This window comes from Abramis brama, assembly GCF_963993115.1.
Source record: "Abramis brama genome assembly, chromosome: 1".
Taxonomy (NCBI): domain Eukaryota; kingdom Metazoa; phylum Chordata; class Actinopteri; order Cypriniformes; family Leuciscidae; genus Abramis; species Abramis brama.
In genome coordinates this window covers 47,917,586-47,928,285 of record NC_139963.1, presented here as the reverse complement: position 1 = coordinate 47,928,285, position 10,700 = coordinate 47,917,586, and the positions used below count along the sequence as shown (strand labels likewise).

General features: G+C 38.2%; 1 pseudogene across 1 annotated transcript; it reads right to left on the bottom strand.

The window, feature by feature from the left end:
• Positions 1-857: 857 nt before the first annotated feature.
• LOC311097462 (E3 ubiquitin-protein ligase TRIM47-like) lies at positions 858-8,479 on the bottom strand (annotated as a pseudogene). Its single transcript has 6 exons — positions 7,874-8,479; positions 7,559-7,654; positions 3,479-3,712; positions 1,162-1,312; positions 972-1,034; positions 858-880 (listed from the first exon to the last, which is right to left on the bottom strand). The product of its transcript is annotated as an E3 ubiquitin-protein ligase TRIM47-like (transcript).
• Between the last annotated feature and the right edge of the window lie 2,221 nt (positions 8,480-10,700).

The following is a 10,700-nucleotide window of genomic DNA, read 5'->3' as shown; positions in this document are numbered from 1 at the left end:
TTAACTTTAACAATCTTGATTGTTAATTTAACATTCATATTTTAACACTTTAACACTCTTGAGTCTGGAGCCAAATAAACCCAGGAGGGTTATTTTAACACTGGAGTTTTTGCTGTGTTATAATGATTTAATATAAGTAAATTGACTTAAAAAACTTTTATTTCCTTTATTTCAAGGCTACTCAAATATAGTGATAAGTTAACATCTACCTTAAATGATTAAGGTATCATTAAAACCATAAAAAAACCCTTCTTTTTTTTACAAAAAAAAAAAAAAAATACTTTGAGAGGCTGTCTTTTGATATTGTACCTTAACCTTTAAAAGAAACGGTATATATTTGTACCTTTTAATGCTAGGGGACATAAATGTACCTTTTTGACCCTCAAAAAGGTACATATATGTACCTTGGGGGACAGAAATGGACTCCTGCTGTACCCCTATTTCTGACAGTGTGGTGAGAAAACAGCATTAATAGTTGGGGATGGATGTAACCGATCGCCAGGCGGGAGAAGATTTGAAAAGGGAGATGTCAATTTACTTTCTGGTTCCCGTAGTGATGATCGTGCAGTGTTTGCATACTTTATCAAAGATTAAGTGGATTACATGCTAAATTTGTTGTATGAATCAAGTTGTACAAATCAAGTTGTATGAATTCATAGGAATTAGCCACCTTGTAAAATATATTTTTTTTTCTCATGAGATCGGGTTGTAATAAACACCTTGAATCACACTTTCAACAGTATTTCTCAGAAATCACTTTCTTTACTAATGGCTGCGTTCCATTCTGAAGGGCACATCTGTATGTCCATAACGTTTCTAAAAACAAAAATCCAAGATTACATCTCACTCCAATGAACTTATCTGGTTCTGGAACGAATCCCTGTTTAGATCATCATGTTTAATTAGCACAGAAGATCAAGATGATCTCCCAGTGATCGCCAGTGTTTGTGTGTGTTTTCATTGTAACTTACATTGTAGAAACTCCTTCCTAGTCGTAAACTGGCGACTCGGGACAATGATCTGGACGGTTTTCACTATGAACACCAAAGAACATCTGTGCATCAGTGCCAGCCCTTTAATTCCCATGACGAGAATTAAACTACTACCATTTTATATTTAATCAACGGTGCTCAACTCTTTTCTGAGTAAATCAGTATTTACCTGTTTTAGATAACCTTTCTATCTTGTCTGTGCAGAACTGCTGCAGTTTGTCTCTGAGTTGAGAGACAGATTTCACTACTTCATCAAAATTGGGGTGAGAACTGACAGTGAAGTCGTCTGTAGATCCAGAGAGAGAGACAGACGGGCAACTCTATAGACACAAAGAAAAAAACAAACTGTGCAATTAGAGAAGCCTGCCCACATAGCAACATTGTGTCGGCCCAGATCCGGCCCACATCTGGCACACGTGGAAAGATGATCTGGCCCACATGCAGCATGGACTTACGGCACTTGAGTGGCCCACTCCTGTTTGCCAGATCTGGGCCACAAGCAGGCCATAGCAATGCCACATGTCAGCCAAGAGCAAAGAAATAAACCAGAACTGGACCTTATCTGAGCCACAAAGTCTGTGTATATTAAATATGAAGTCATCTCAGCCTTAATAAGTTAACAAAAAGAATCACTGAAAGAAAGAAGAGAACAGAAAAAAGAGACAAGCAGAAACACAAGATCTACAACTGACTTCAGACACAGCCTTAGAGGAAATCAACTGAAGAGAAAAGAAGACATTAAATCTGTGAAGATCTCAGCAGAGGAGGATTAAACAACTCCACAAACAGCATTACCAGCTTCACTTATTACTAACCAGACTGACTTTATTTCTGTCAGACGTCAACAGAAGTTTTTATTGAGAATTAAAAGAGGTTTAACTCTAATGTGTTTCATTTGAAGTCACCATAACAGTGATGAGTGCTTCCATTAGTTGAGCCCTTAACTCTTATTATATCTGTTGTCTTCTTTGGCAACTGTGACAGTGTGTTTGTTAAACACATTTGCAGCAGCAAAGAAAGCTAAAGTGAAATGAGATCAGGTGATGATGGTTACCTGTTGATGGCTTTATAATCATCATGAAATAACCTGTTTCACTGATGTCTTTGGAATCTAACAATTGTTTTGTTCCATTAATATATTCTCATCACAAACCCTGTGTTACTGCAGCGTGAGATTCAGCAACAATCAGTTAGAAGATTTTAACAAACATGAGCACGAAAAATGAAGCAATGGTGACACGCAGCGATATGAGAAATCAGCACATGAATCTCAACAATGGTGACAATATTTTTTTTTTTAAATAAACAGAATAATTCAGAACATCACTGAAAAGCTACTAAATGTCACAACAAAAACAACAGCAAAAAAATAAAAGCAAATATTTAGAATCAAACAAAATTATAGGACAATTCAGCTGCATAATTTATTCATGTTGCAATGCATGCTGGGAGTTTTGTACTATGATGGTACCCAGCATGCATTGCAGCAAGGTACTTTTGATTGTCACCATTGTTGAGATTCATACGTTGATTATTGATGTCTGTGTTTGTCATCGAACAGTAATGTTTCATGCTCATGTTTGTTAAAGTCTGCTAACTGATTGTAATAATATTGCTGGACCTCACGCTGCAGATGTTATGTATCCATGCAGATGTATGTAATGTGAATGTATTAGTTGAACAACATAACTTTTAGATTTCAAAGACATCAGTAAAACAGGTTATATCATGATGATTATAAAACCATCAACAGGTAACCATCATCACCTGATCTCATTTCACTTTAGCTTTCTTTGCTGCTGCATATGTGTTTGACAAACACACTGTCACAGCAGCCAAAGAAGACAAAAGATATAAGAAGAGTTAAGAGCCCAACTAATGGAAGCACTCATCACTGTTATGGTGACTTCAAATGAAACACATTAGAGTTAAACCTCTGTTAATTCTCAATAAAAACTTCTGTAGACGTCTGACAGAAATAAAGTCAGTCTGGTTAGTAATAAGTGAAGCTGGTAATGCTGTTTGTGGAGTTGTTTAATCCTCCTCTGCTGAGATCTTCACAGATTTAATGTCTTCTTTTCTCTTCAGTTGATTTCATCTGAGGCTGTAGCTGAAGTCAGTTGTAGTTCTTGTGTTTCTGCTCGTCTCTTTTTCTGTTCTCTTCTTTCCTTCAGTGATTCTGCTTGTTAACAGGCTTATTAAGGCTGAGATGACTTCATATTTAATATACACAGACTTTGTGGCTCAGATAAGGTCCAGTTCTGGTTTATTTCTTTGCTCTTGGCTGACATGTGGCATTGCTATGGCCTGCTTGTGGCCCAGATCTGGCAAACAGGAGTGGGCCACTCAAGTGCCGTAGATCCACGCTGCATGTGGGCCAGATCATCTTTCCACGTGTGCCAGATGTGGGCCGGATCTGGGCCGACACAATGTTGCTATGTGGGTGTTGAAGTCTTCAGTCCTGTGTTAAAGAAGATATATGTTACCTTGAGGAAATTAATATGATCATCTGTGTTTAAAAACTGTTTCAGTTAAGTCTCTTTCCACCTCAGATCATCGAGCTCCAGCTCCAGTCGTGCCAGTCGTTCTTCAGCTTGGTTCACTGCAACTCGTTCGTGATCTCTGATCAGCTGTTTCACCTCAGTGCGACGTTTCTCAATGGAGCGGATGAGCTCAGTGAAGATCCTCTCACTGGCCTCAACTGCCGTCTGTGCAGAGTGCTGTTATAGACCACACATTACAATCTGCTCTTATTGGCACCTCACACAGACATAGAGCTCTAGTGTTAAACTCTTAAAACCATCTCGACCATCCCCCATGTTAGCACTAAAAGAGATTTCTCTAAAAGAGCAAGCATGTGTGTATGATTTTGTATCCTTTTAAAGATGTCATTCCACCCGTGTGTTTCTGGCTGCTGACGTTTCCTATCTCCATCTGACAGTCATGATTGCTGCCTCTTCTCGACCCTCTCGATGCTGCGGTCGAGACTCGCTTCCCCACCCGTCTCGCTGGTTCATTAGGACTGTCAGACTCAGCTATGAGATTTAGGTCATCAGGCAGACACTGCCTGACACTGTGCAAGGTCAGGGAAGACGAGGAGCAGGTCTTGCTAGTTGTGCCTTACTAGCCCAACCGGACCTGGTTCCCCGATCTAATTCTCCCTGCTACAGTCCCTCCTTGGTGAATCCCTCTGGGGAAGGACCTGCTTTCTCAGAGACCTATGGCCTCTGGATCCTCCACGTGTGGGGGACTTGAGTTATCTACTGATCTACCACCGGGAAACGAGGCACGCTTACACTCTGAAGTGGAACCTGTTCGTTGAGTGGTGTTTTTATCGCCGAGAAGACCCCTGAAAGTGCCTGATCGGATCGGTCCTTTTTCTGTAATTGTGCCTGGAATTTGGCCGGCTAAATCTGATCTTGAGACCCTGGCCTGGATATGTGCCTAAGGTTCCCTCCACCCCTTTGAGGGATCAGGTGGTGAACCTGCAAGAGCTGCCCGTGGAGGAGGCAGACCCAGCCGGGACTCACCGTCTCAGCTCCTCAGCGCAAAACTTAACTGAATGAGTGCTCTGTCAAGTTTTGGTCGACAGTTAGGAACCTGGGTGTGCTCTTTAATACCAATCTTTCATTAAAAGCCACATTTCTAGCATTTGTAAAACAGCAATTTTCCATCTTAAAATATATCTAAGATATGACATATGTGCTCAATGACTAATGCAGATCAGTTGCATCACTTGAGCAAGCTCTTAACGTATTATAGTCCTTCACATCTTTTGTGGTCTCAAAATTCTGACCACTTGATAATATCTAGAATATAAAAATCAACTGTATCAAAATAATTTTACATAAACACGATTTGATAAGATGTGTATTGTGAAAATCGCAATACAAATAATTGTGGACTGCAGCAGGTAGATCCTTTTCCTATTTAGTACCCAAACTCTGTAATAGTCTTTCTAGCATTATTCAGGACGCAGACACACTATGTCATTTTAAATCTAGATTAAAGACATCAACGTAGCATACACAAAACACACTATGACATTCCTATACATTTAGATTGTTAGGCTGCACTGTTAGACCTTACCGGGTTTTTTTACAGTAAAATACTGGCAACACTGTTGCCAGTAAAATACTGTTAATTGTACAGTTCTTTGCTGTAATCTAGTTTGTTTCTGTAAAAATGCACTAAATTATAGTTAACTAATTACACTTGCAGAAACCGACTGCCTTAAATTGACCAACTGTCATTTAAATGTATTAACTAAAATTTATAATGCATTAATAATGTGAGCAAAGTATTACTGTGAACTTCTTTCATTTGAGACCACTAAAAAACTATTGTACATAAAAAGATTTTCACTGGATCAGCAACTACACAGTCACCGTCTGTTAAATAAAGCAACATGCAGCAAATCATCAATGTTTGTAGATCTTCTCCTGGACTGAAGCACAGGCTCTACTCTTCTGCACAATGGTGACCCAAAAAAATAATTTTACAGTAAACTACTGGCAACAGTGTTGCCAGTATAAACCTGTTTTATAACTTACAGTTTATTACTGTTAAAATACATTTTGTGGGTGTGTCTTTTTTATCTTACACAGTTAACCCTTTCAACCCCTCAGGGAAATCCACACTACGAGTAAAAAGTAGCGATGCAGTGAGATAATTAAGGGAATATGTAAGTGATTGTAAGCAGAATCACTGAAGAAAAGAGAAACACAAGAACAGAAAATAGAGGAACACAATAACTACGACTGACTTCCAGCCATTACACATTATTACACTTATTATTAACCAGTATGACTTTATTTCTGTCATACAGAAGTTGTTATTGAGATGTTTAATTGAAAATGTTTGGTTTGAAGTTACCGTTATAGAGATCAGTGCTTGCTTTAGTTGGGATGCTGATGCTAAAACGTTAGTTTTTCTTTTGCTGCTTGAGCTGTGTTTTTGCAAGTCACACTTGCGCACACACAGTTTATGAATGACTGCAGTTATAATGATTATGATGACAAAATCATCATATTGCCTGTTCACTCACTAAGGAATTCATTCTCACTTATTCAGAGTTTAATCCTCAATCAAAAGTGTTGCATTAGCACCACTGTGAAAACGCAGCAATAAGATACAATGACTCTTTTTTTTAACACATGATGCATAGCCAGAGAAACAGAGCTACACTGTGTTTTAGAAACACTGAGATATCACAATTTAGCACATGAATCTCAACAATGGTGGCAATATTTCTTTATTATTATTATTATTATTATTATTATTATTATTCATGCAGCAGTGCATGCTGGGAGTTTTATATTATCCTGGAACCCAGCATGCATTGCGACATGAAACTTTTCACCATTGTTGAGATTCATACGCTGATTGTTGATATCTGTGTGGGTCTCAGTCAAGCAGGAGTAAAATAAAATTGAATGCACTATATGATTACAATATTCTTCAGAAGACCTGATTACAGAAATATTGATTTCATTTTGTAGATTCACAGATATATGCTAAATATGAGATAACTATAATTTCAATGACTATATACAGGAAAAATCTGAAAACCAGGCATGTCCAGGATGATTGTGACATCATCACAAAAAAAAAAAAAAAAACACCTGATCATCTTCCTCTTGACTTTTTCGTGCCATAACAAATGTGTTTTATAAACTCACCGTTACAGCAGTCAGAGAGAGATGAATGGTAAGAAGTCCAGGGACAAGAGACCAACTAAAGCAAATACTGATCTCAATCATGGTGACAACAGATTTTATTAATAACTAAATCTCTGTTAATTCTCAACAAGAACTTTTGTACATGTATGAAAGAAATAATCGTAAACTGGTTTGTAAACTGGTTTCACACTCAGTGTGGCTGGAAGTCAGTTGTAGTTTTTGTGTTTCTCTTTTTTCTGTTCTTTTTTCTCTGTCCTTCAGTGATTCTGCTTATCAGGTGTTCATCAGTGTCTCAATTCACTCACTTCTTTTCATTCAAGTGGACTATATTAGTGAACTAATGTAGAGAATAGTGAATGAGGGTATAGGGTGTGATTGGGAAAACAGCCTCTGAGTGTCGACTTTGAGCACTGTTAATTCACAGTATATTCCTGTAGGCTACTTTTATTTTCTACGGTATATTACTGTTTTAATGGAAAATGGTATAATATTGTCAGAATTTTACAGCAAGGGTTAACAGTGTGCATAAAGTAGGTCAAACGGAACTGGGAACACTTCCAACAACATTCAATGTACTTGTTACATTGTTAGAAGAATGGGACCTGTACACTAATATTAGTCTGTCTATCTCTTATCTCGAGTTTACCACAATCATCCGGATCCAGGCCATATCCAGATTAGATGGTGGACCTGTAACTACACCAAGACAAGACCACAACACAGCCCTTTTGCAAATTATCATATTATCATAGTCATATAATTTTTAATAAACCCTTCACTGAAGGCTTCTTCAGAGAAACAAAAGTCCTTCAACAGCATTGTTTCTTCCTGGCACCTTTATTTTTAAGAGTGTGAAGGAGACTTCTTAAACTTCTCCAAACTCACCTTGTGAGACTCCACAGCCTCTCTCATCTGCTTTAGATCTTTCTTTCTCTGCTGGATTGTTTGCTGGATGCTTCTCTGTGTTTCATCACAATGTTTCTGCAGAAAACAGATATATAATTAAATGAAAAAAAAAAAAAAAACAGGTATCTTATTTATTTTTAGTCACTTAAGTCTGCATTTATTTGATCAAAGACACAATTTCAATCTTTCTAAAACATAATCAATTACAACAGTTTGAGAGAAAAATCACATAACAAATGAGGAGAGAAACATCATGATATCATGTCGCTCATGAGATCCAGTAAGGAACAGTACCTGTTTCTCTGTTCTTGCCACTCCAATTGATACAGTGTCATGATTTTTGTGTTCATCCACCAAACACAGCATACAGATACACCGCTGGTCAGTATGGCAGTAAATCTCCAGCATTTTACCATTACGAGGGCAGATCATCTCCTGCAGTCGTCCAGTGGCGTCCATCAGATTGTGTCCTTTACCTCTGAAGAGACTCTCATGCTGTTCAAGGTGATTTTGACAGTAAGAGCTTCGACACTCCAGACACGACTTCACTGCTTTCTGTTTATTTCCAGTGCAGGAGTCGCACTGCACATCTCCAGATCCAGTGTGAGGAACTGCAGGAGCAGCAGGAGGAGCAGGAGCAGATTGGAGTCTCATCATCTTGAGTTTCTCCACCATCTCAGCAAACACCACATTCTTACTTAAAACTGGTCTTCGTACGTAGGTTTTCCTGCACTGAGGGCAGCTGTAGATTCCCTTCTGATCCTCTTGATCCCAGCAATCTGAGATGCAGCTCCTGCAGTAACTGTGTCCGCAGGGAATCGTCACTGGATCCTTCAGGAGATCCAGACACACTGAACAGCTGAACTGGTCCTCAGCCCATGAGAAACTGGCTTCTGCCATTTCACTGTAAATGAACACACAGATAGAGAGACGATACACACTGCAGCTCCACAGTAGAGTTCCTTCCAACTGAAGGGTTTATATATCTTACTGGTAACATAACTGAGAAACTGTTTTTTCTGCAGGGTGTGACTTACTGTAACTTGTTCATTTCAGTGTGTTTTTTTTTATGACTACAGTGTTTAGACAACAAAGTCGTCTAAAATACGATGAACTAATTATGATTTAACTCTGCAAACTGATTTCTGTACTTTAATAGTACTAGCATCTCCAACTATCACACAATAATATAAATCATGTTACATCACAATATAATAACTGGATCATGACTGAGGCTGCAGCAAACGGAGAGAGACTCACTGATGTCCAATAGATCAACTCATCATATCAAATCAAATCAAATCAAGTATATTTGTATAGCGCTTTTCACAATACAGATTGTATCAAAGCAGCTTCACAGTATTAAAATAAAAATAATACAACAAAGTTTGTTTCTAGTGGAATTTATTGATTGATAGAATAAAATTAAATATCCCCAAAATATCCCCAACTGAGCAAGCCAAAGGCAACAGTGGCAAGGAACCGAAAAAACTCCATCAAGCGGCCTAATGGAGAAAAAAAAAAAACCTTGGGAGAACCCAGGCTCAGTCGGGGGCCAGTTCTCCTCTGGCATTTATGAACTAGAGGCCGGATTGTAGTTTGAAACTGTGAGATTAACAATATTATATGAATGCCTGGCTGAAAAGATGCGTCTTTAATCTAGTTTTAAACTGGGAGAGTGAGTCCGAGCAACGAACAGTATCAGGAAGGCTATTCCAGAGTTTTGGAGCCAAATGTGAAAATTCTCTCCCTCCTTTGGTTGATCTGGATATCCTAGGTATGACCAAAAGCCTTGAATTTATTGATCTTAAAGAGCGCGATGGATTATAGGGTGATAGAAGATCCGTTAAATAGACTGGAGCTAAGCCGTTTAGGGCTTTATAAGTCAGTAGCAATACCTTATAATTAATACGGAACTTTATAGGTAGCCAATGTAGTGATGATAAAATCGGTGTTATATGATCATATTTTCTTGATCTAGTAAGAACTCTAGCGGCTGCATTTTGGACTAACTGTAGCTTGTTTATTGAGGATGCAGGACAACCGGCTAATAAAGCATTACAGTAATCTAGTCTCGAGGTCATGAACGCACTAACTAACTTTTCTGCATCAGAAACTGATAGCATATTACGTAGCTTAGCAATGTTTCTAAGGTGGAAAAAGGCTGTTTTTGTAACATACGAAATATGATTTTCAAAAGACAGGTTACAATCGAGTATAACACCCAGGTCTTTTACTGTAGAGGATAAAGTAACAGGACATCCTACGATGTCAAAGTTGTATTGTGAGAGGTTCTGTGGGCGGTTTTTTGAACCGATAAGTATTACCTCTGTCTTGTCTGGATTTAATAATAGAAAATTACGCGTCATCCAATCTTTTATATCTTTAACACTCTCTGTCAATTTGGATAATTTAGCGTTTTCATCCGGCCGTGATGAAATATATATTTGAGTGTCATCAGCATAACAATGGAAACTAATTCCATGTTTCCTTATAATATTTCCAAGTGGCAGCATATATATTGAGAATAACAGAGGGCCCAACACAGATCCCTGCGGCACTCCATAGTTTACTGGAATTATGATTGATTTTTCTCCATTTAAATAGACAAAATGGTAGCAGTCTGATAAGTATGATCTAAACCAGCTTAATGCTTGTCCTTGAACACCAGTATAATTTTGTAGTCGATCTAAGAGTATTGTATGATCTATAGTATCGAACGCAGCACTAAGATCAAGTAAAACTAGTATTGAGATGCAGCCTTGGTCAGAAGCTAAGAGTAAATCATTTGTGATTTTAACGAGCGCAGTTTCAGTGCTATGATGCGGCCTGAATCCTGACTGAAACTTTTCATAGATATCATTTTCTTGCAAGAAAGAGCCCAGTTGAGCGGACACAACTTTTTCTAGTATTTTAGACATAAAAGGTAGATTTGAAATGGGTCTATAATTTGCTAGATTATGCGGGTCTAATTGTGGTTTCTTAATGAGAGGTTTTATCACTGCCAGTTTAAATGTTCTTGGAACATGACCTAAAGATAAAGACGAGTTAATAATATTGAGGAGAGGCTCTTCCACTACAGGTAACACTTCCTTCAGTAGTTTAGTTGGTATAGGATCTA